Source organism: Bos indicus, chromosome 27, assembly GCF_029378745.1.
Source record: "Bos indicus isolate NIAB-ARS_2022 breed Sahiwal x Tharparkar chromosome 27, NIAB-ARS_B.indTharparkar_mat_pri_1.0, whole genome shotgun sequence".
Classification (NCBI taxonomy): domain Eukaryota; kingdom Metazoa; phylum Chordata; class Mammalia; order Artiodactyla; family Bovidae; genus Bos; species Bos indicus.
Window position 1 is genome coordinate 11,517,026 of NC_091786.1, and position 25,868 is coordinate 11,542,893.

The window sequence follows — 25,868 nt, forward strand, 5'->3', positions numbered from 1 at the left end:
CCTAGAATGAAGATTAGTGAGATACAATGAAAATAATAAAGACTTTTGAAATCCAGATAGATCACGGTTTGCATATCAACCCTGACACTGTGTCTTTGAACAAGTTCCTAAATATCTCTCATCTCAGAGTTCTTGTTTTCTCCTCAGTAAAACATATTTTGGACCTCAGAAATAGTCAAAGATATATAACTGAGGCCACTGTCTACAAATTTTTCAATAAATATTAATGCTTTGTTCTCCCAGTATGGTGTTTCCCAGCAGATTATGTTGCTGATCCAAACTGGGGTTTAAATAACAATTCGATCCAACTATAAAACAATGTATAAAGAAGCTGGATTCAAGTGAAGGCATGACTTGCTTCCAAAATATGTGCAATCAAAACAAGGAGGGAGCTTCCTAATATCACAAGCACTCATAATAAATAGTGATTTCTATAAATGAACAAGTGGAATTAGAAAGAGAGGGAGCGGAGTGGTACCAGTGGAAGTGGAGCAAATGACTAATTCATAATCTCCTTCATTTACCTAGTTCTAAAATGTACAGTTCTTGTGTAAAAAAACATTTTGATGCAACTCAGTGTTTTTTGGAAGAAAGTTACTCTGTCTTCATAACAAAAGGATATTTATAATACAATTAAAATGATAAATAATATCTTGAAGTTTTGTGTATTTTATGATGTTGTTATATTGTTCAGTTGCTAAGTCATGTCTGTCTCTTTGTAACCCTATGAATTGACTGGAGCAGGCCAGGCTCCTTTGTCCTCCATTTTATCCTGGAGTTTGTTCAAATTCATGTCCACTGAGTCAGTGATGCTGTCTAACCATCTCATCCTCTGCCGCCCTCTTCTCCTTCTACCTTCTGTCTTTTTCTCAGCATCAGGGTGTTTTCCAATGAATTGGCTCTTTGCATCAGGCAGCCAAAGTATTGGAGCTTCAGCAGTAGTCCTTCCAATGAATATTTAAGATATTTCCCCCTATTTTGAGGTGGAACCACATCTTATGCTGAGAAGTATGAGAACATAATGTTAATAATGTTGGTAGAATATTCTACATTATTTTTTTGCATTTAAGGCCAACCCATTGAGTATTTTGAAATATCCAATATTTTGAGGTATTTTTAAACTTTTATATGCAACTATACTCTTCATTTAACTTTTAAAACACTGCTATATATGAATATTAAAATAATAGCAAGTAGTGAAAGTATGATGATTATAGTCCTTCATTCTGTTACTATTAAAAATAAAATGCCAGCGGTGAGTTTCACTCCTGGTCCTGGTAAGAAGTCTGACACTGACACCACCTCAAGAATGATCATCATCCTCATATGCTTCTCCATTGAATGACACTGTTTTTCCTGATCTGAATCAAAGTCCACTAGTTTTACTTGGTCCGTTTCATCAATCTCTTTTACTTCCTTCTCAGGAGTTTTTCTAGCACAGAGAGTTTATCAGGGGAGAGAAAGCCATTCTTGGGAAAGTTTAACCTCAATTCAGTGATTAGGCAGCCCTTTTCATATAGTCTATGATAAATCGGCATGCCTTCATTTAGCACACCCTTGATGTGTTTATGCTTGACAATCTGACCTGGATGAGAAGTGATGACTGTGGTTTGGTCATCACAGGTAAATTGCCTTTTAGAAGCCACACAAAACATTAGCCAGCTGCAAGTTAATGCACATGAGATGGTATTCTCCTCCTTAAGTAAAAACATGGTCCTTTTGATCTAAAGCAATGATAATATCCTTTGTCTCCAATCCTGGTTCTTGATCTTCTTCACCATGGAATGTTATCTTCTGGCCATCTTTCATGCTTTTGTTAATATGAGATTCTAGAATTTTCTTCTAAATACTAAAATTCTCATTTAATACTAGTGTCACAGTGCAGTCCAGTCTGGAAATATTAATGTCAAAATTAGGGCTAAATATAAGGGAGTGACAGTAAACAGTGCCCTTTCACATCTGTGCTCAACAATCAGGAAATTGTCGTTGAATAGTTAAAAAAAACTATAATCCATAATCTTAATCTTACTACTCTTTGTTTCAAAAACAAATCATGTCAAAATCTGCTCAAATCTGTAGATAGATAGCCAGGGAAGACTGTTGTGTATCAGCCTCTTAATCATTTCTTTCAGTTAAACAACATAAAAAAGAAGGTCACTTTCAGCATCTGAAGATTCCCAAGAAGGTGGAAGCAAGAAGATGGAAGCATCGCCTTTTGAGAAAAATCTATTCCAGAAAAGTTTTTTCATTTTCAAGATTGTCATTAGACAAACTGTTGAAAATCAGTCTGCCCACATAGTGTTGTCATCTGAATAAATGTGATGAATAAATTTAATCAATTCAAGTAATCAGTAGGATGTTTTGTCTACATGGTGAATCCAAATATCTGTGCATTTGAATGTTACTAAAATATCTGGATAAAAAGTTGAACTTTTACAATTTTGACAAGAACATCTTTCCATTTGACAAAGTTGTCCCACTTAAATTTAATTAAAAATCTGTCCTTACTTCATACTTCTTAGTAGTTTAAAGTTTGTGGATTTCCCCATATTTATAATTAATTTACATACACTTTTACATAGAGCTATTTTAACTAGTTTAATATATTCAATCAGTAGAGTCACATCAGATGTTTTAATACATAAATTAAGAAATTTAATTGATCCAGAAACATTCAAATCAAATGATATTGATGTCACACAATATAAGTCTACAGTAACTCCCTTCCTAGAACTCCAAGTGGGGAGGAGATTTTGTCCCTGTATAGTTTTGTATGCCAAGAAATATTTTATAGTTTTTAAAGATCCTGGAAATGCTGATAAAGTACCACAATACTTGATCAGGAATAGCCATGGGCTCTATTATGTTTTATGTGCCAGTTAGCTCTTAATGCATTTACATGTCTCAATACATTATTAAATAAATATATGGAGAAAAAAAAAGACCACAGAGATATTCTTGAACAGTATTCCAGGTCCAGAATTATTTGGGTTGAGAGTTGGATTCTGAATAAATCCCATAAGAGATGGAGTGCTCTAGCTCAAGTTTTTATTTTTTTCCCCTCATTTTAGAGGGAGATGCGTATTGAATGTCTTCTTTCCCTCAGAGACCTGGTGAACATATTGGTTAAATGAGACAACCGTTAATCAAGAACCCCGTCTGCCTTGGTATTCAGTTCAGTTCAGTCGTTCAGTCATGTCCGACTCTTTGCGACCCCAAGAATCGCAGCACGCCAGGCCTCCCTGTCCATCACCAACTCCCGGAGTTCACTCAGACTCACATCCATCGAGTCAGTGATGCCATCCAGCCATCTCATCCTCTGGCGTCCCTTTCTCCTCCTGCCCCCAATCCCTCCCAGCATCAGAGTCTTTTCCAATGAGTCAACTCTTCCCATGAGGTGGCCAAAGTACTGGAGTTTCCGCTTTAGCATCATTCCTTCCAAAGAAATCCCAGGGCTGATCTCCTTCAGAATGGACTGGTTGGATCTCCTTGCAGTCCAAGGGACTCTCAAGAATCTTCTCCAACACCACAGTTCAAAAGCATCAATTCTTCGGTGCTCAGCTTTCTTCACAGTCCAACTCTCACATCCATACATGACCACTGGAAAAACCATAGCCTTGACTAGATGGACCTTTGTTAGCAAAGTAATATCTCTGCTTTTCAATATGCTATCTAAGCTGGTCATAACTTTTCTTCCAAGGAGTAAGCGTCTTTTAATTTCATGGCTGCAGTCACCATCTGCAGTGATTTTGAGCCCTCAAAAATAAAGTCTGACACTGTTTTCACTGTTTCCCCATCTATTTCCCATGAAGTGATGGGACCAGATGCCATGATCTTCGAATAGAAAATTTCCATTTACCCTTCAAGAAGCACTTCATCATATACTATTTGGTAAATAGTAAAGCTTGGTAAACCTGGTCTGCAATATTCTGGCCACCTGATGCAAAGAGGGGACTCACTGGAAAAGACCTTGATGCTGGGGATGATTGACGGCAGAAGGAGAAAGGGCGACAGAGGATGAGGTGGTTGGATGGCATCATCGACATGACGTGAGTGAGTTATCTCCAGGAAATAGTGAAGGAGAAGGAAGCCTGGTGTGCTGCCATCCTTGGGGTTGCAAAGAGTGGGACATGACTCAAGTGACTAAACAACATTAGCCTCTCATGTCTCAAGGTAGGTTATCATTTTCTAAATCTATATTAAGATTCAAGTCATAAGGTAACCAACTGTCATGGTTTGCCTGGAATAGACTGACTTCCTGAGAGGCAAGGATTTCAGTGGGAAGTCTGGGAAATCGCCAGACCAGCAAAGACACATTGGTCAACATAACTGTAGAACAGATTCATTTCCTGAAGTTTTTTTTTTTTTTAATAATTTGCCAACTGGTTAATAGCTTTGATAATTTTGTTGTTTTTCCTTATGATATCAAATTTGATCATGTTATCTCTGAATTTTTAAAATTCATTTTACTTGGTAAAATCTTAGAGGGAGACCAATATAGGACAAAGAAGCTACCATTAAAGGATTTCCCTTAAAAAAAGCCCTTTGTGGTTCAGAAGTAAGCCTGGTTTTCAAGCCATTGTTAGGTCCATCAGTTATAGTCTGTACTTAGGGATAAAAGATTTCTTAATGTTTTCTGTGGAAAAATAGGATTCTCTCTCTTTCTACATAAGTAGCCTTCCAAACCTTCATCCTTGGCTCTTTGAACAAAATAGAGGAAGTTAGAAGCTTTTGCAGGAGCTGCAAGTTGGGTGAACATATCTAAGCTAAGGATACCTTGATTTTAGGACCTCTAGTTTGGAATGAATAGATCATCTTTTCTCTCTCATCCTTTGGTACTTACTGAGTTGGAAATTTTCACCATGCATGATCTCTTGCAGCAGAAAGCAATGTTAGTACAAACAGGAGGTGTGGATGGAAATCAGTGACACATGCCTCTAATTTTCTGGTCCACATGACCTACACTCAATCTTAGTGATTTTGGTATTAAATCTGCCTACAATTCCCATTTACAAGTAATAGCTTTTACAGAGATTTTTTTTTTTCCACTTTCAAAACATCCATAGTAATATATGGACATGTATGTCTCTGTATACTTACTTCAGACTTATAGGCAATTAAAAAAACAAAACTGAAAAAAAAAAGTCATGTTGGTGATAATGTTAACTTGCTTGTTCACTTTTTAATTTATTGGAAGTGGAATGAAGTTAAACTCTTAGCCTTTTATCTCTTTGCTTTTTGTCTACTCTTGTTCCTTGTCCAGTTTTGTTTTGGTGTTAACATTTTTATCTCTCAGAATTTGTATATAGAAGATATTATTAACCCAGTTAGCATACTTGTTGCAAATGATTTTCCAAAAATGTCACTTGACTTTCATTTCATGATTATTGCTTACAAAATATTTAATTATATTTTCAAAGTTATTGATTTTTTCCCCTTAGTTATTTGTTTTACTGTCACTTTTCTGCTTAGGGAGGGATGTAGGCATATTTCTTAATCATATCTTCAGTTCACTGGCAAAGAAATAAAATGAAGTAATTTTTTCCCCAATGTTTTCTTCTTTCTCTTGCATTTTCACTTATATGGCTCTAATCAAAGGATAAAACTTTTGAAGGACTGTCAAAATAGGCAAGAAATCAAAATTATTTACTAAATACAAAGTTGACTACACCCTTCCTGACATCAATACCAAGCTCTTAGGTTTCTCTGGGAAATATACCCTAAGGAGTATATTGTTAATCTTTTTTCTTTTAAGAGAAAAGCTGAAGCTTTACATCATAAAACACTATTAACCTGACAGATCTAAGTAGATCATTTTAGTCCTTTTCCCCCCTCTCCTTGGAAAGCGGCATTCACATCATCCTTACCTTCTTTTTTGTCAAGCATATTTAATAACATGCTCAGAAGCAGATGGACACTTGATATGAAATCAAAAAATGTAAATCTTCTCAACTGAGAAATTCAGGTTAGTCATCGCAGAGTATGAATACTTGATCCAGTCTCTTCCCATCTTTTACGTTAAAGCTGGGCCACTTAACCTTCTCCCTACAGATTTAGCTTCATTTCACAATTTAATTTCAGGCTTGGGGAGAAGGAAAAAACACAAATTATAGAATTGACAAGAATGAGAATAAAATAAAAAAAGATTGTAAACCATTTGTAATGGTTTTCCTGCATATAAAGTTACTTACTGGATGCTTTACATATTCTCATGACAATCCTCAATGATAAATTAATTTGTATTATACCCCTTTACAGTGAAGAATTAGAGGTAAAAATGTGCCAAAGGGCATAGAGTAGCGTGTGTTCCAATTGGGGGCAGGAGGAGAAGGGGACGACAGAGGATGAGATGGCTGGATGGCATCACTGACTCGATGGATGTGAGTCTGGGTGAACTCCAGGAGCTGGTGATGGACAGGGAGGCCTGGCGTGCTGCGATTCATGGGGTCGCAAAGAGTCGGACATGACCGAGCGACTGAACTGAACTGACATATAATATATTAGTTTGGGGTGTACAACATGATTAGATATTGGTATACATTGTAAAGTGATCACCACAAGATGTCTAGGTAACTTAACAATCTGTTACAATACTTAGTTACAAAAATTCTTTGCCTTTTATTTTCTTGAGGAACTGCTATACTGATTTCCATAGTGACTACACTAGTTCACATTCCCACTAATAGTTCACAAGGGTTTCCTTTTCTGAACATTCTCACCAGCGCTCATCTTTTGTCTATTTAGTATTAACTGTTCTAAGAGGTATGAGATGATACCTCATTATAGTCTTCATTTACATTTCTCTGACAGTGATGCTGAGCAACTCTTCCTGTGCCTGTTGACCATCTGTATGTTGTCTTTGGAAAAATGTCTTTCAGTTCTTCTGCCTATTTTTTATTTGGATTTTTTTCCCCTCCACTGAGATGTGTGAGTTCGTTGTCTATTTTGGATATTAACTCCTTCTCAGATATGTGATTTGAAAATAATTTCTCTTATTTAGTAGATTGCCTTTTCATTTGTTCCTTTGCTGTGCAGAAGCATTTTAGTTTGAACTTGTACTTATTTTGCTTTTTATGCTAGATTAAAAAGAAATCACCAAGACCAATGTCAAAAAGGTTACTTCCTATGTCTTCTTCTTGGACTTCTTTGGTTTCAGGGATGGTACTTGAATGTAAATTCAAGTCTCAGGTCCGTTTTGAGTTAACTTGTGTGTATGTACAGTGGTCCTTATTCTTTTGCATGTGGCTGTCCAGTTATCTCAGTTCCTGTTATTGAAGAATCTGTCCTCTCCTCATTGTATATTCTTGGCTCCTTTGTTATAAATTAATTGATCATGTATGTGTGCATTTATTTCTGGTCTCTTGTTCTGTTCTATTGACCTATGTGTCTATTTTCACGCCAATACTTTATTGTTTTATCTACAAATCTTCTGACCTCCAGGCCAACCTTTGAAACCAGTGGGAGACATTAATCATTCTTACTGCCATTGTTGTTGACACCATATTTCCTTAGTAATAAGACTAATGTCACATACCTGACTCCATGAGTCCCTGCTTTATCCCAGATTAATCTAGAGCAATACTGTGCATGTATGCTAAATCACTTTAGTTGTGTCTGACTCTTTGTGGCCCCATGGATTATAGCCCGTCAGGCTTCTCTGTCTGTGGGATTCTGCAGGCAAGAATGCTGGAGTGGGTTACTATGCCCACCTCCAGGGGAATCTTCCTGTCCCAGGGATTAAACCCGTGTCTCTTAACATCTCCTGAATTGACAATAGGGTTCTTTATCCCTCGTATCACCTGGTAAGCCCCAGAATGATACTGCTGCTGCTGCTAAGTTGCTTCAGTCATGTCCGACTCTGTGCGACCTCATAGATGGCAGCCCACCAGGCTCCTCCCTATATTTCTGTTCTGGAAAGTGTCTAGATTTCCTAAGCACTATCAAAATGTTCTTTGCAACCGCATCCTCAGTATACATCACTCAGCATCTCTTGTTGCTAATACTCTATTTGCAAACTTAGTCTCCATTGATAAACAGACAGCTCTTTGGACATTAAACACTCTATACCTCAGATTCTCTACCCCTGAGTTGAGATCTCATGAAGAATTGGCAGAAGAATTAAGATAAACAGGATCCACAGAGCACTTAGTACAGTGCTCATCACATAGTAAATGCTACAGAAATGCTTATCAGATTCTTTTAAAGCTCTTTAAAATTCCTGTTTCATTTATAATCAAGATTTCTCTGTTGCACAGTGCCTGAAGGTTGCATTTGGAATCAGCCTTTAATTCATCTTCTGAATCTTAAATGTGGCTTTTCCAGAGTTTTCCATTTACAAAGAGAACACATAGCCTTTATAAATGGACCTTAGACCCCACTGAGTTCACATATCTTTAATGGAGTTGTAAAAGATTTTTTTTCATTTTTTAAAAACACTTTTATAAAAATGAATAGCTTTGGACTAAAATAGAAAATGTAGAATTAAAAATATTATACTTCACACTTGGCAAGGGTATATATTGCTTCATAAAACTTTTATGGGATGTGTATGCGTTAGGTTGCAGTGTACATTATATATTTTATTCTGGGTCACAGTCATTACAGTGTGAAATAAATGAGTCCATATTATTAAGTATTTAAATTGTATGTTTAGAGTGGCTTGAGAATCATTGGATTCTATAATCTCACTGTCAAAAGAGACATAATACTCTATATATGTTCACAGAATTCAAAGCAATATTCAGTGAATAGTTTTTTTTTTTTTTTTTTTTAGTTTTTGCTTTAGGAGAACATAAGCTTCTTTCTGTATATTTACCCCTTTTTAAATGTCATATTTGAGATTTGAATGGGCAGGAAGAACTGTAAACTGTGCTCTTAAATATTAAGGATAGAAATCCAACATCCCAAGTACTACATTATGTAAAACTTTAGCTGATATATACATGGGCTTTCGGAGTAGCTCAGCTGGTAAAGAATCTGCCTGCAGTGCAGGAGACCTGGGTTCCATCTCTGGGTTGGGGAGAGCCCTGGAGAAGGGAACAGCTACCCACTCCAGTATTGTTGCCTGGAGAATCCCATGGACAGAAGAGCCTGGTAGACCACAGTTCATGGGTGGCAAAGATTGATTTAGCTCAATAAAATAGGTATTAGAAATCTTTGTTTTAAAAGCAAATTAAGAAAAATCTTAAAATTTACCTAGATTTTCAATGAATTACCTGTTCTTCAGCTAATCTATTTGCCAGTTTCTCCTATAGAAGACATAGTAATTAAAATTCTGCTTTAATATATTAACTTTCATAGTTTTCTTATTTTTCTTTATTTTTAATTCCTTCCCCTTATCTCTCTCCCTTCCTTCCTTGCTTCCTTCCGTCTTTATTTTTAGGAGATGGGACCTTTCTAGAAAATTGGTATAAATCTTGAATAGCTCCTTGAAATGCAATTGTATATACAGGATCAATTTTTTTTAAAAGATTCACATATGACTGAACATATTCTTTAGGTTTTTCTAAGTATGGGAGAAACCTCTGTTTTTAGAGATTATGATTTATAGAGAATAAGGAATAAAGTGAAACAATTTTCTGCCTTTGAAAGGGATATAATTCCCATGAATTCCTTTCACAAAACATAAAAAAAAGATGATTAACCAAGCAAAACAATTGGCCAGTTCCTTTATCTAGCTGTCTTGAATTGAAAAAAAATTACTTACAATTTAGCTCTATATTTTCATATGGATAAGTGTCTATTAGGAACTCAAGTACATTCATAAAAATAGCATCTGTGAAATCTTAAGATGCTAAAATACTGTTGTCAGATTTTACTGTCTCTGAGAGTCTTGCCATGAAAGGTAAATTAATTTTAGTTACATGTAACTTAGGTATAATACGGTTTTGCCCCTCTTAAGTTGTGGAGACTGTGCAGTTGTTATAATTGATCTTGCCTAATTGAAACCTCCATCGAGTATAGACCTTGTTAATCTAATTTAGATTATAAACCCAGTTAGTCTGGAGGGATTTTATAGACCTTGTTACATTCTTTTCACAGATTTTACTCCTCTCATTTCTTCTCTAGAGACATTTAGTCAATCGATGCTACCAAAAAAAAAAAAAAAAAAAGGAAACAATGACAGTGGGTTTTTGATGCACCTGGTTTTTTATATACATGCTTCTCAGCTGCATGTATATAAAATGAGTTACCTCCAAGTGCATTTCTATCTTGCCTCTGTTATTCCATACTTAACCTGATCCTATCCCTTTGAATATCTTGAATGGCACCTTGGAGAGGCAGTCACTTGCACATCTATTCAAGAGATTGTTTTTCCTACTCTGATTAAATACTGCAGACAAGTGGTTACTCCAGACATTACTCTTAACTCTTGTTCTTCTTATTTAAATATGAAATATAAATTATGACAATCTTCTATTATTGAAATAGCTTTACCTATTGTGGCTTTCCAATTGGCAGGATTATGTACCTTGCTTGATGGCTAATATCCAAGCCATATCTGAATTTAGCATTATATTTTAAGTTAGCTTTGAGTGTGGACACTTTGTTAGTAATTGATTGGCTCATCTTCCTCGGACAAACTCCGTCAGTCCTCACATAGCAGCATGTGGCGTGAAACCTGGCTCTGTGGAATTCTCAATTAAGTGTTGATAAAATAGTTACTGCTGCTACTGCTAAGTCACTTCAGTCCTGTCCGACTCTTCATGACCCCATGGACTGCAGCCCACCAGGCCCTTCCGTCCATGGGATTTTCCAGGCAAGAGTACTGGAGTGGGGTGTCATTAGTTACACAAATAGTATAATAGGAGGAGGACTGTGATTTGGACAAAAGGGTAGGTACCAAGAGTAATAAAATAACAAAACACCTTCTGTCTTGCTGGTTTTCTTTCAGTCCTTGCCTTTGGCTCTGATACCTGTTATTGGGAATCAGGGGCCACGTGTGGTCATAATTGCAGTGTACCTAGCTTGCCATCCTCATTGTTAGCCTGTTTTGGCCATTATCCAGACTACTTGCATATCCTTATCCCCCAAAGAAATCAGCTCATTCTTTGTGAAGACAGTGCTAGCCATGTGCTCCTACACTGGTGTTAAGTACAGATCTCATCTCGAGAAGTCTTGATAGAGTAATTGAGGCAAAAGCCATTATTGTTAAATCCAGAGTTTACCTTCTTCAGGAAGACAAGTGACTTGTGAGCCTGTGAAATCATAAAGTACAGTTTATTCAATGTCAGCTCTGTCTTCTCCATGAATCCCCAGTTTCATACTGACTTTGGATATTTGGAGACCAGGATATGAGATAGCCCAGCTGGGTGTGAAGAGCCAGATGCCCTAGATACTCCTATGCCTCTGAAGACATAGCTGATCATGCGGCAGCCCTGGAGTACTGCCAGCCACTTGTGGTCTATGAAACAGGTGAAACTCGGGAGAATGTGTTCTCAGAGTGTCAATTTTAAATATATAATAAGCTTATAATAAAAATGATAACAAACCAACAAATGGAATTGCTTATAGAGCCTTACTATGACTAGCAGTGCATCTCGTTCTACTCATGCTTTATCTTGTACCAATATCAACCTATGAGGTAGAGATTATGGTTGACCCTACTTTATAGCTGGAAAAAAAAAATGGCTCTGAGCAAGGTTAAGGAATCTTCCCCCAAGCTGAGCAGTAAGGAAGTCACGGAGCTAAAATTACGCAGAAAAGGCTAACTCTAGAACCAGTGATCAAAACACTGCACTGATTTTGAGGATTTTGGGGAAATTTCAACTCCTTTAACAATGGCAGCCACGTTTTAAAACATATTTATAAATGCTGTATCAAACATTTTAAAACTATGACAACCTTTTTTCCTTTGAGATGAATTGATGAAAAAATTCTTTCAGAATGTTGTTAAGGGAGCAGAGGGTACAGCATTAAAAAAAAAATCAGCAATTCCAACAGTTTCATTTGAATTTAGAAATGAGGCTCTATTTGATTCTTTTCAGCTCATTACAGTTGAGCTATCCAAAGAGTCGGACACGACTGAGCAACTGATCTGATCTGATTGTTTAAAAGTAAATTGTTTAATTTATTCAATATTAAACTTATAGCCTGAATTTTAAAAAATAGTTATTATTGACACCTCTTTGAGAATTCTGAGAATTTTGAGAATTCAAAGTTAGAGTCACTTCAGTTCAGTCACTCAGTCATGTCCGACTCTTTGAGACCCCATGGACTGCAGCACGCCAGGCTTCCCTGCTGCTGCTGCTGCTGCTGCTGCTAAGTCACTTCAGTCATGTCCGACTCTGCGTGACCCCATAGATGGCAGCCCACCAGGCTCTGCCGTCCCTGGGATTCTCCAGGCAAGAACAATGGAGTGGGTTGCCATTTCCTTCTCCAATGCATGAAAATGAAAAGTGAAAGTGAAGTCACTCAGTCGTGTCTAACTCTTAGGGATCCCATGGAGTGCAGCCCACCGGGCTCCTCCGTCCATGGGATTTTCCAGGCAAGAGTACTGGAGGTGGGTGCCATTGCCCTCTCCCCAGGCTTTCCTGTTCATCACCAACTCCTGGAGCTTACTCACACTCATGTCCATCGAGTTGGTGATGCCATCCAACCATCTCATCCTCTGTTGTCCCCTTTGCCTCCCACCTTCACTCTTTCCCAGCATCAGGGTCTTTTCCAATGAGTCAGTTCTTCACATCAGGTGGCCAAAGTATTGGAGTTTCAGCTTCAACATCAGTCCTTCCAATGAATATTCAGGACAGATTTCCTGTAGGGTGAACTGGTTGAATCTCCTTGCAGTCCAAGGGACTATCAAGAGTCTTCTCCAACACCACAGTTCAAAAGCATCAATTCTTCAGTGCTCAGCTTTCTTTAAGTCCAACTCTCACATCCATACATGACTACTGGAAAAACCAGAGCTTTGACTAGACGGACCTTCATTGGTAAAGTAATGTCTCTGCTTTTTAATATGCTGTCTAGGTTGGTCATAGCTTTTCTTCTAAGGAGCAAACATCTTTTAATTTCATGGCTGCAGTCATCATCTGCAGTGATTTTGGAGCCCCCCAAAATAAAGTCTCCCACTTTTCCCATTGTTTCCCCATCTATTTGCCATGATGTGATGACTAGAGTCACTTAGGTAATAAAAATATGGCTGGCTCTGCAGTATGCAGGTTTATCTTCTCTTTTGTAAAGTGTAGCAAAGGTAAAGTAAAGCAGTGTTCATTTAACATTTATAATGTTAGCTTTTTTTTTTTTAAGCAGAAGTGATTACTGAACACTTACTACATATCAGGCACAGTAGCAAGCCCTGGGGAAAACAATGATGATTGGTCACATCCCTTCCAGTAAGTGGAGAGAAGAGACAAGTAAATGAAGCAATAAGCCTTGTGTCAAAGCCTATCCTGCCTGTCCTGGGGATATATGGCACCTAATACCAGCCTAGGAGTGGCACAAAGATCGTGGGATAGAAAGAGTAGAGGAAGCTTCTGTCCGGAGATGTGCTGTGGAAAGCAAGTGGGAGCTAGATGGAGGAGCTGGGTGGCCAAAATCCTAGGCGTATAAAAAAGATGATTCATGGGGTATACATTTTCCTTTTCCAAACTATCAAAAAGAAGAGAGGAAGCTGAGAAATCTGAAAAGGCGTGAGCTGGAGCAGATGGCACTTGGCATTGTGTATCTTGATACATAGTTTTGATCTTGTTCTGTGAAAATGGGGTGTATCAAGATTCCATTTGAGAGTCAGGGTGGGCCATAGTCAGATTTGTAATTTGGGATGATCATCTCTGGTGATGGCAATGTCGGAGCAGGGAGCCAGAATGGGGAGGAGAATACCAGCTAAGAGTCCGCGTGGGTAATAAGAAGCGTGATGCCAGGGGCCTGAGTTGAAATCAAGGCAGGGATGACATGCTGACAACTGTTAAACAGGTAGAACTGAAGACTTGGCAGGTAAGTGGATTGGGACTGGGAGAAGAAGTGGTAGGAACATGTCTCAAAAGTCTCCCAAGAATCCAGTGAGAGTATTTTTAAGTTGTTGCTCTTCTTAGAGACTGGGATAAAGGAGGAAGAACAAGCTGGTGGCTCTTTGGTGGGGCTAGGAATGTAGCATGGTTTCCTGGTTTTTGATTCATGTAGTTAGCCAATGGTTAGGATGCCTTTAGAATTTCCATTGTTGACTTACTGGCCCATTTTAATTACTGCTCTGCTAATGAATCAACTGTTTCCTTGTATACAGAGAAAACAAGTTTATATTAACATTTCAATAAAAATGACATGAACGTAATCTCTGATTTACGTATTCACTCTTTCCTGAGTATGGAAATATGGTGTGGGGATAGACAGTAGGTCTCAAGTCAAATGCTGCCTGGGTTCAAACCCTGTTTCCAGACTTAAAATTTCTGAGACTTTGGACAAATCACTCAACGTCTTTGTGCTTCGGTTAGTGTATCTGTGCAATGAGGGCGTCCCAGGTGGCACAGTGGTAAAGAACCCACCTGCCAATGCAGAACACATGGGTTCAGTCCCTGGGTCTGAATGATCCCCTGGCGGAGGAAAGGGCAGCCCACTCCAGTATTCTTGCCCAGGAAATCCATAGACAGAGGAGCCTGGCAGGCTCAGTCCATGGATTGCAGAGTCAGATACGACTGAGCATACACACACATAATGAGGTCAGTAACTCCCACCAGGAATTGTTTTGAGGAACAAATTAGCCAGGGTATATAAGGTGTCTGGCACATGGTAATCACAAAAGGTCATTAATTAGCATCTTTTCTACTTCTGTGCTAAATCTTGTTTTTGGAGCTTTAAACACAAAGACAAATGAGACATAATTATATTAGGCTGTGGTACTTTGTCTTTCATTAACTCACTTATCAGATGTGTTTAACACTAGAGAGTTCGTGTCCTTTTCTTTGTAAATAAATTTTAGTTTAGTGACATCCTCTGTTTTTAGAGTTTAAAAAGTAAAAAATGATTTCATTGTTTCCTGGAAAACCATGCTACTCTAATTTAATGGAAAAAGGATGTTGAATTGTGAGCAACTTCATCCTGAGTTTGATAGACCAGTTATCAAAAAAGAGAAACTACTTTTTTCATGTAATTTGGAAACAATTTTCTGGAACAATTTATTTTCTGATTAAAATATTTTAGTCTATTTTGCTTTGTATCATGAGTTGAAGTGCAAAGTATTTACAACACTGTTAGCCAAATATTTAAACAACATACTTTATGGCAAGATTTTCTTTTTCTTTTCTTCCTTCACCTTTACTGTGAACTTATATATCCTGAGAGTGTTTCTTGGAAAACTAAGTGAATACAAATCTGATTTTCCTCCATTTAGTTTTAAACTTTGTGCCTTCAGAGCTGGTTCCATGAACAACAATGAGTGAAGCAAGGCAAAGTTGACTTTCCAGAATGGCACAGTAGTTGTTAGGAAGAGAAGATTTCTTGTTCTAATGGGTAGAAAACTATCTTTTCTTCCCAAGGTAAACAATATCACATCCCCAGACCATGGCGAATACAGAATTGGATACGTATTGAAATAATACATTGGCAGTAGCCATTAATGTTCAAAGCCCTGAGACGTATGCAGCCCCTTCTACTGCATTCCAGAGAATCACCTAGTTGTATGCACCCCCGTAAAGCTTCACTACTCAGTGTGTGCTCAGGGGTACCTGCAGGCTTCTTCAGTCTCCTTTTAGGGTGTTCTTGAGCTCAAAACAGCAAACCAAAGCAATGCTAAAACATGATTCACCTTCTTCATCCACTGTTGAACAGTGAGTTTTCCAGTGACTATATGATGTGTGATATCACAAAGCAAAAGTTCCTTGAAAAAATTCAAAATAATAACATTTTCTTCTCTTTTATTAATGTGAATCGTGATGTTGTATTAGTTTCAGGTTGCTTTCCGTATTAGTTGAAAATAATTCATTGAGATTACAAGCAAATCAATATTTAGATCCCATGTTAAAACTAATCCAGCTCAAGAGAGAGAAAATGGATAAGAATTTTTCTACCATTCACCCAAATATTTGTCCCTCCATGAAAATAAAAGTGGAGGATTTTCCATCTCTGATGATCATTTCCAAGAGGCATAATGTATTAGATGGATCTAAGTGGAAGAAATTTTAACTGGGAACATACTTTTAACCAAAACAATCAACAGATTGATTAGAGAATACCCACTAATACTATTTGTCTCTTTTGACTCCAAATAAATGTTAATCATAAATATAAATAATAGTTTGTAGGACATTTAGCCCCATAGAGTCACATAGGTCCCTTATCTCAGGTAAGACCCTTTATGGATGTCTGTGATGACTAAGCAGGTACAAAGCAGTTATGTTACATTTCTGAGCAGGGGATGCTTGAAAAATTGTTGTCTCTGAGGATTAATGTTGTGGCAGCAAAGGGTGGATTGGCGAGGAGAGACCAAAGTCCAAGAAAATAGCTGTAAGGCTCTTACAGATGTTTGGGATAAAGAATTCCACTGTTAAAATGGAAAAATTAAGAAAAAAAGAGAGAGAGAGAAGATGCAAAAGAGAAACTGCAGAAGGAGAACTCAAAAAATGATGCTCTCGAATTAGGTCACGTTAGAAGCAGCAGAGTCATAAGCAAGTCAAAGTTTCTAGACATTTCTAGTGATTCCAGAAGCTGGTAGATTCTGATAAGGAAGACTTGGTCCATAGGGGAAAAGAAAGAATTCAGTAGTGAGCAATAGTTTGCTTTCAACGCAGTACCAGCAAGTTAAATGTTTTGTACTAAGTTGTGAATAAAAAAAAAAATATTTTTTTTTGGATAAAAATGAAGCATTGGGCATGAAGTCTCCTGGAGCAGAGGAGCAGTGACGAAGTCAGTCAAAAGGAGGTCTGCCCTGAGCTTGAATGAGCTGGAGGAAGGAGATGAACCTGGACCACTGTTGCAAATTGGGTTGTCTCATTTTTTCAGGTAATTTCCACGCACCCTGAGGCTGCAGAGCACTGTGCCAGAATCTAGCTGGAGCTTTATGAACTGTCATGTAGGGGGAGAAAAGAGTGTACAGGTCTATTAAACCTTGAGGCTATAATCACAAGCAATCAACACATATTTCAAATGAAGTGTGAGTTGCTCAGTTGTGTCTGGATCCTTGGAACCCCATGGACTGTGCCTCGCCAGGTTCCTCTGCCCATGGAATTCTTCAGGCAAGAATACTGGAGTGGGTTGCCATTCCATTCTCCAGGGAATCTTCCCAACCCAGAGGTTGAACCCGGGGCTCCGTCACTGCAGGCAGATTCTTTACCATCTAAGCTTAATCATATATGTCATTGTCTTCATTGACTTTTTGTGGAACTAACGTCACTGTAATGACAGCATGTTTTTGCATATAAAAAGTTGTCCATCCGTTACAGAAATAACTAGCACATCTCCTGTTTGGATAGGGGTAAGAATGGCAGCTTCTGACAGTGGGAGATGTACATAGTGAGTGTCACTGTTTATTTATTGAAATTGTCTGAGAAGAAAGAGCGGCAAGTAGGCTAGTAACACACTTAGTGTCAACAGTGGGATGCTAGCACTCTCCTTACATGGCCGATGTTTAACAATACTGTGTATTTATGAGACATTTTAACCTTGGATGTTTTTAACTGTGAAATACCTAGATCATATTATGTATAAAAAAGTATTGACTGGGAATCAAATTTATGGAGAAAAATATCTCCCTTTGGGTTGAAAAATTGACCACTACTAGAATATAATTTCTGAAAATGCAGCCTGAAGGCAATTCACTAGAGGGTAATTTTTCAGTGCAGTAGGCAAGTTTTCACAGGATTCTGACAGCCTCTCTCTCCCTTTCTCTCTTTCTCTTAACCTTTAAGGCATATTTTTGTTCTAAATATGCTTCAACATTATTACTCCTTAAGACATCTTGTTTAATTCATATAGTCATATGACATATGAAGCATAATTAACGCCTAACATCAGAGTCTGGGTTGTTAGTCATGATTTTTGAATGATTAATTTGCAAAACAACATAAACATCTTAAGTTCTAATTTTGATCAGTAATGATAGACACATGTACCATTTTGTGAACAACATCCTAAATAACTTCGCAGCTCCTAGGTTTTTTTTGTTTTGTTTTGTTTTTTCCCCTTTCCTGAAGAATCCAAACACCGTCTGACTTTTCTTTTCAAGAACGTAACACTGGCCGTGTCATCCTGCTCCAGAACCTTCGGTGGTTTCCTACTGTTTGATAAAAGTAGAAAATTCTTAAATTGGCAAGTAAGGATCCTCTAATCCAATTCCAGTATGTTGTCGATCAGTCATGTCCTACTTTTTGTGACCCCGTGGACTGCAGCATACAGGTTTTCCTGCCCTTCACCATCTCCTGGAGTGTGCTCAAACTCAGGTCCATTGACTCAGTGATGCCATCCAACCATCTCATCTTCTTCTTCTTCTCCTGCCATCAGTCTGTCCCAGAATCAGGTTCTTTCCTCAGGAGTCGGCTCTTTGCATCAGGTGGCCAAAGTATTGGAGTTTCAGCTTCAGTCCTTCCAATGAATATTTAGGGATGATTTCCTTTAGGATTGACTGGCTTGATCTCCTTGCAGTCCAAGGGACTCTTAAGAGTCTTCTCCAACACCACATTTGGCAAGCATCAATTCTTTGGCTTTCAGCCTTCTTTATAGTCCAACTCTCACGTTCATACATGATTACTGGAAAAACTGTAGATTTGACTAGATGGACCTTTGTCAAAAAAAGTAATGTCTCTGCTTTTTAATATGCTGTCTAAGTTTGTCATAGCTTTTCTTCCAAGGAGCAAGTTTCTTTTAATTTCATGGCTGCAGTCACCATCTGCAGTGATTTTGGAGCCCAGGATAATAAAGTCTGTCACTGTTTCCATTGTTTCCCCATCTATTTGCCATGAAGTGATGGGAATGGATGACATGATCTTTGTTTTTGAATGTTGAGTTTTAAACTAGCTTTTTCACTCTCCTCTTTTACCTTAATCAAGAGGCTCTTTAGTTCCTCTTCACTTTCTGTCATAAGGGTGGTGTCATCTGCATATCTGAGGTTATTGATTTTCTCCCAGCAATCTTGATTCCAGCTTGTTCTTCATCCAGCCTGGCATTTCACATGATATACTCTACATATAAGTTAAATAAGCAGAGTGACAATATGCAGCCTTGACGTACTCCTTTCCCAATTTGGAACCAGTCTGTTATAACATGTCTGTTTCTAATTTTTGCTTCCTGACCTGCATACAGGTTCCTCAGGAGGCAGGTAAGGTGGTCTGGTATTTGCATCTCTTGAAGAATTTTCCCCAGTTTGTTATGATCCACACAGTCAAAGGCTTTGGTATAGTCAATGAAGCAGAAGTAGATGTTCTTCTGGAATCTCTTGGTTTTTGGATGATCCAATGGATGTTGGCAATTTGATCTCTGGTTCCTCTGCCTTTTATAAATCCAGCCTGAACATCTGAAAGTTCTCGATTCACATACTGTTGAAGCCTAGCTTGAAAAATTTTGAGCATTACCTTGCTAGCATGTGAAACGAGTGTAATTTTGTGGTAGTTTGAACATTCTTTGACATTGCCTTTCTTTGGTATTGGAATGAAAACTGACCTTTTTTGGTCCTCTGGCCACTGCGGAGTTTTCCAAATTTGTTTGCATACCGAGGACAGCACTTTAACAGCATTATCTTTTAGGATTTGAAATACCTCAGGTGGAATTCCATCACATTCACTAGCTTTTTCGTAGTGATGCTTCCTAATACCCACTTGACTTCACACTCCAGGATGTCTGTCTTGAGGCGCGTGATCACACCATTGTGGTTATCCGGGTCATTATGATCTTTTTTGTCTAGTTCCAGTATGTTTACCTGATTATTTCCCTTACATGGTATACTCATCACCCCCTCTAGGCATTTACTGATGGTGAGGATTTTAATACTAAGTTTTATAACATAGTAGTAGCCGAAGGTGGCATTTAATAGGCGTTTCCCTTAGGAGCAGTTTTTAATATTAAGTAGTGCACAAAGTTTTAAATATTTCAGGCATTCTTTGTAGATTCCTTTAAGGTACATTTGCTTTTATGAGTAAAGGAAGTAATAGGAGTTGAAAGAAAAGACAGAGGGATGGAGGGAAAGAGAAAAATAAACACAGAAAGAAGAGAGAGAACTCTATCTATTTAGTTGCAAAGTAGTTATGTTACAAATCCAGTCAAATGAGAAGCTCTCCTTAAGAGTTAGTTTGGACACAGATTTCATTCCACAGTTGGACTTTCTTTCTTTTTTCCTCTGGGCCATTTTGGCATAATAACTTATTTTGGGATGTTAAATATTAATAGTTTTATATATTAATGATAGGCCTTTGCTATATTAAATTATAAAATCTATTCTATTAATGGTAAAAGTCCATATCTTATGAGATGGTGTAGATCATCGTAACAACCAATACTTCAAATTAAGAAAAAGAAAAAAAACCTCTTGGAGCTTAGTACTGACCTGGTTCCATTTTATATTCAAATGTTACCTTGAATGTCTTGGTCTTTTCACTATAATCTATATAGATAAGTGTTAGTTGCTCAGTCGTGTCCGATTCTTTCTGACCCCATGAATTGTATCCTGCCAGGCTCCTCTGTCCGTGGAATTCTCAAGGCAAGTATGCTGGAAAGAAAGAAAGAAAAAAAAAAATACTAGAATGGGTTGCCATTCCCTTCCCCAGGGGATCTTACTGACCCAGGGATTGAACCTGAGTCTCCCCTGTATAGGTTAATCTAGTAGCTTTTACAAATTTGTTTGTGTTTCAGATTAAAACTATTGAGTGCTCCCATTTTTTATATTTTTGGGCATATCCTTTTAGTCTCTCTAAATTTCTTCTCCTGACTCCTAATATCCTTTATAATGATTCTTCTCTCTATCTGAGAAATTAGGTATTTTTTCTGTGTGTCTGTTTTATGCCCTATGCCAAGACTTCCTCAGTAGATGACGTTGGATAAGTTCCTAACCTGCCTGAGCCTATATATTCTTGTCTGTATAATGGGGATAACACTAACACTGACTTCAGTGAGGTTATACATGTAGAGAAGCTGATGTGTGCTTAGATTATAGTAAGCACCCAATAATAAGCATGCTGTCAGAACGTGTGAAGCCTGTGTGGGTGAATGTTTAACTGAACATCTTACTGTAGCCCTTGTGTCTGTCCTGAATGTCAGATTGGCTGAGAAGAAGAGGTGCAATCTAGTGCTCAACAAGCCTTCTTTCATAGACTTGCTGTGAGTAAGCAGCATGATATTTTAGAACTCAAGTATTTTTGAAACTCCTTTTGAAAGTATGGTTCCTAGGCAGTAAATGGTCCTTTATTCCACTACATGGCACCAGTAAAAAGAGAAAAAAATCATGAAGAAATATTGAGTAATTCCTTGCTAAAAAATCCAATTTTTAATGTATAGAGTTAGGCATGAAATAGTTTTATTTTACAGTAATTGCTAAGTTTGGCTATTTTGTGAAATATTTTGATCAGGCCTCATTTATTTAATTGACTTCACTTCTCTATGTATTCATTAAATAGTTCCACAAATACTTATTAAACATATACTATATGTTTGGCACAGTGCTAAGTGCTTAGAATACTATGGTAAACAAATAAGGCTCCTCGTCTCAGAGAGCTCGCCATCTCTAAATAACTTCTCGATGTATTTATATCTTGACATTAAAATTGACATGGAACATTTCTTGAAAACCAATTAGGAAAACATCTACACTAAAATTATATTTTTCCTGTACTATGTAATTTTCAAAAACACTACCACTGTGTAACATATACAGATATAGCCAAATAATGTCAATGTGATGAATTAAAAGAAACATTGCCTTTTCTTATTTACAAATTAGATTTTGAACTGTTTATTTAGGTGCAGTTTAGCATAAAATATCTCTAATTTTCTCATCATTCTGGTAAAACTACTTCAATATTCATCTATATTATGTGTAATGAAAGCATAGCTTGGATTTGACAGGGAGAAACATCGATTTTACATATAAATTCTGACCATTTATGCGCTTACATGGGTTAATTTGCAATCAGACTTGGTAGGAATCAGAATATATGAATAAAATTGTACATAAATGCGCAACAAGTAAAAACAGTGCTTCTATTTTTCTTGAATACTGCAGTGAAAAACTGAGAAGTGGTATGTATGATCATATACGTACCTGGTCTTTCAAAGATGCAACTTGCTGGGTTTTTTTTTTGTTTGTTTTTCTTTTCCAATGATGTAACAACAGCTCCTAATATATGGAGCAGATGCACACTTATAATAAGCTTCTAAATATTGTGGTAAAAACCAGAAAAAAACTTTGCCTAATATCACATTGTTTAGAAGGTTGGTGGATTGAAGAAGGGATTTTTTTTTTAAGCCACTCATAATTTTGATGTATTTTTCTCAGTTCTAACCCCAAATGTGTTGAATACACAAAAAGCGTTTTCCAGGGCTGAAGCTTAGGCTTCCCAAACATACATCTCTCAAATCTGCTTAAGATGTTACTATGCAACCCAGTTTTATTTTTTCATCCATTTGCATTTTTAGATGCGTTTCTCTCCCTCTCTGGTTATTAAAGTTGGCGGCTGCATGGGGGAGATAGTGAGCCCCACTGTATGTCGGCGTCTTCGTGGAAATCACCTGGGGCCGAGAGTTCCGTCTTTCTCACCTTATCGTATCTGGAACACAGATTTGCTCTGCTCGTCATATTTTGGCATCTGTGAATCACCGTCATGTTGTCATATTCGCAGTTACAAAGTAGCCGATGGGAAAGGAGCCAACTACTTGAGGCACTTTCAATGGGGGGAAAAAAAAGTCTGATTTCAGCATTATTCATTGGAAATGCTACTTGTGAAAGCATTTACTTCAGTTTCTGAGATGCTGGCAATGACTTTAATAGGCAATGCATAATCTTGCTTTTTACAAGTGCTCCTATGTACTAGAGAGTGAAGCAACCAGTAATTATTGAGAGCTACAGGTAAAACGGCAAGTTTAGGAACCCAGAGGGAATACTTATCTGTGACTTATTTACATTTTATCAATAGTTGCTGCAACGTAAATGGACAATGAACAAATCATGTCAATAGAGGTTATTTATGAGAATTAATTCTCTTAATCATGTACTAATCCCTTATCATTTTACCTTTCTTCATAAATTAAAATGGGCAAAATTAAAACTAAATTTTAAAATTAAGTGAATTCAGGGTAAATCCTGAAAAATAATAGCAAATAAATTTGTTAAAAGAAAAGATCTGATGTTTTTAAGTGAAGTTAAAATCCATCATAAGTATAGGCAAAAATGCTAAAAATATTTTAAACATTATGTTTTGTTTTAGCTCTATATGTTTAGTAAAGGTTTCTCAGTAAATTAAGTTCCCATCTCTGTGTACCTATCTCTTTGTATATTATTTAAGTTAAGAGGATTCCTTTTGGTAAACTTCATGGAGATACAGGGTGTAAACACACACACGCACAGAGAATGACTCTACAACTTCTAACTTCATTAAGGTTCTTCCAACTCAACCTAAACTTTGAATTTATGAATCTTCTCAAATGGTCCCCTAGTAATTTTATGCACATTTTGCTGTTGTTTGAATGACTGTGGTGACAAGATGGCAGTGCTAAGGCAAATATCCCAGGAAAGCTATTCACTTACAATGGAGTGTATAGATATTTCCTTAAGCAAGCATTTATAAAACTTTTATTCTATGAATACTATTTGTGGTGGTATACTTTGAAAAATAAATCTCAAAGGACTGTAGTTCAATACTTTTGGAAATTCTACACATTCGAGTTTTACTTAGAGCTTCATAATGAACATTAACCTTTAAAAGTGTCTGCAGAATCCTTCAATAAAAACACTTTACAAAAACACTTCAAAATATATTTGGCCACTGACTATTTTTTCTCCCTTAAAACACAGTTGTACCTCAGGGAACATATTTTGTTTGGAAAATCTATCTTAACAGAGAGACTTATGGCTGCTTAAAACAATTGAAGTGTCCTTCAAAGCAGAATGGTGAGCTACATACGTATTCTAGAAGAATCAGCTTATTTAGTTTTTTGGCAATTCTGTTCTAGACCCACATCTTAATCATTCAGACAACCACATCATTCAGAACACTACTCCTAACACAGGAATGCTAGTCTTTCCTAGGGCTTGCATCTCCAAATCTTCACAGCGGAGTTGTCTAAGTTTTCAGTCTTTCTGTGGATGGTATCGGAAGGAAATGGCAACCCACTCCACTCTCCCTGCCTAGAGAATCCTGTGGACAGAGGAGCCTTGTGGGCTGCTGTCCATGGGGTCGCACAGAGTCAGACATGACTGAAGTGACTTAGCATGCATGCATGCATTGGAGAAGGCAATGGTAACCCACTCCAGTATTCTTGCCTGGAGAATCCCAGGGACAGAGGAGCCTGGTGGGCTGCTGTCTGTAGGGTTGCAGAGTCAGACACAACTGAAGCGACTTAGCAGCAGCAGCAGCAGATGGTATGAGGCCCAGGCCCACACTGATGACATATGGGAACATGTTGAAGTTGGGTGGCCTCAGCCTGCAGAGGCTTGAAGCAAGGTTTCCATTCCTGGCCAGAGATTAAGTGGGGTCATGGCAAAGAGAGCACCAAACCCTAGCCACTAGACCAGTGATCAGTGACAAGGGCCTGGCCCTTTGGCTTTGCAAAAAAGATTCCCCACAAAGATGGAAAGGGGTGAAACAAGTAAAGTGTTTATTAGGAGGAAAAGAGTACTATGCCTATGGATACACACTCCCGCAGACTCAGAATTGCAGTCTTGTGAATCATTTTTATGGGACATTTCTTCCAGGGTTCCTTTGGTCAGTCATCTTAATTTGCCTCGTTCTGAGTCCATATTTGGTTTATCTCTATATCCTCTCACGTGTGTACATGCATCTCTTAGCCAAGATTAGTTTCGCCAAAGAGGACTTTGGGTAGTTGGCATCACTTACCATAGGATGACACTCCCTCCATTTTTGACCTCCAAGGAGGCTTTCTGTGAATGTGTAGTCAGGAAGGTATCCTGGCTTTGAGAATGAAAAGTACGTGGTCTTTCATCTCTTATCTGGGCAGGGCCCAGCCTCCTCTCTCAATTGTCCTGCTATTCTTGTCTAGGAGTTATCAGTCCACAAGGAATGAATCGCCAATTGCTTTCCTCTCTGGGGCGTGGGGACATCTACTTCCTGCCTCAGTGTGAACCATTTTGCAGAAATACATGCGTGTTAAATGAGATGATCTTCTGAAATATGGCAAACAATTAATGCCTTTAATATAAAAAGAACTTCTACAAGTGAATATGAAATAGATCAAGAGTCTATCAGAAAAATAAGCGAAGTATATGAACAGGCAAATTCCAGGAATGAGAATAAAAGTAAGCTAAATACCTGTGGCAGATTCATTTCAGTATTTGACAAAACTAATACAATATTGTAAAATTTAAAAATAAAATAAAATTAAAAAAAAAAAGAAATTTGCCTTCAATAGTGGACATGAAATCCAAATTAGAGCAAAATGAGATCTCATTTTCTTTCACCCATCAGATTGCCATGTAGATTCACGTCTAGAGCTGGTGAAAGTGTAGGGAAATTGACACTCTTAATTTACCAGTGGATTATGAATTATAACTTTATTTAAAGTATAGTCTGTCAGTAGCTATTAAGATTTTAAGTGTATCTCTTGATCCAGTATATTTAACTCTGGAGGAAAAAAAAGAAATAGACATTATAAATTTCTTCCTGGCTGAGTTCTTCAACCTCCCCTCCCTCCTACCTCCCAGCCTTCTGCATCCGTCTATACAGATCCACCTCTTTATCCCGTCCACTGTTAGCTCAAATACCACTGCTGAGTCAGTCAAGGTG

The 25,868-nt window shown here is 37.6% G+C and overlaps 1 protein-coding gene and 1 pseudogene across 6 annotated transcripts in view; one reads left to right on the forward strand and one right to left on the reverse strand.

Annotated features, from left to right (window-relative positions):
• Window positions 1-25,868, forward strand: part of TENM3 (teneurin transmembrane protein 3) — a 2,742,616-nt gene that overhangs the window by 443,220 nt on the left and 2,273,528 nt on the right. The gene's annotated exons all lie outside the window — the stretch shown is intronic.
• On the reverse strand, window positions 1,166-22,732 carry LOC109553296 (dnaJ homolog subfamily A member 1-like; annotated as a pseudogene).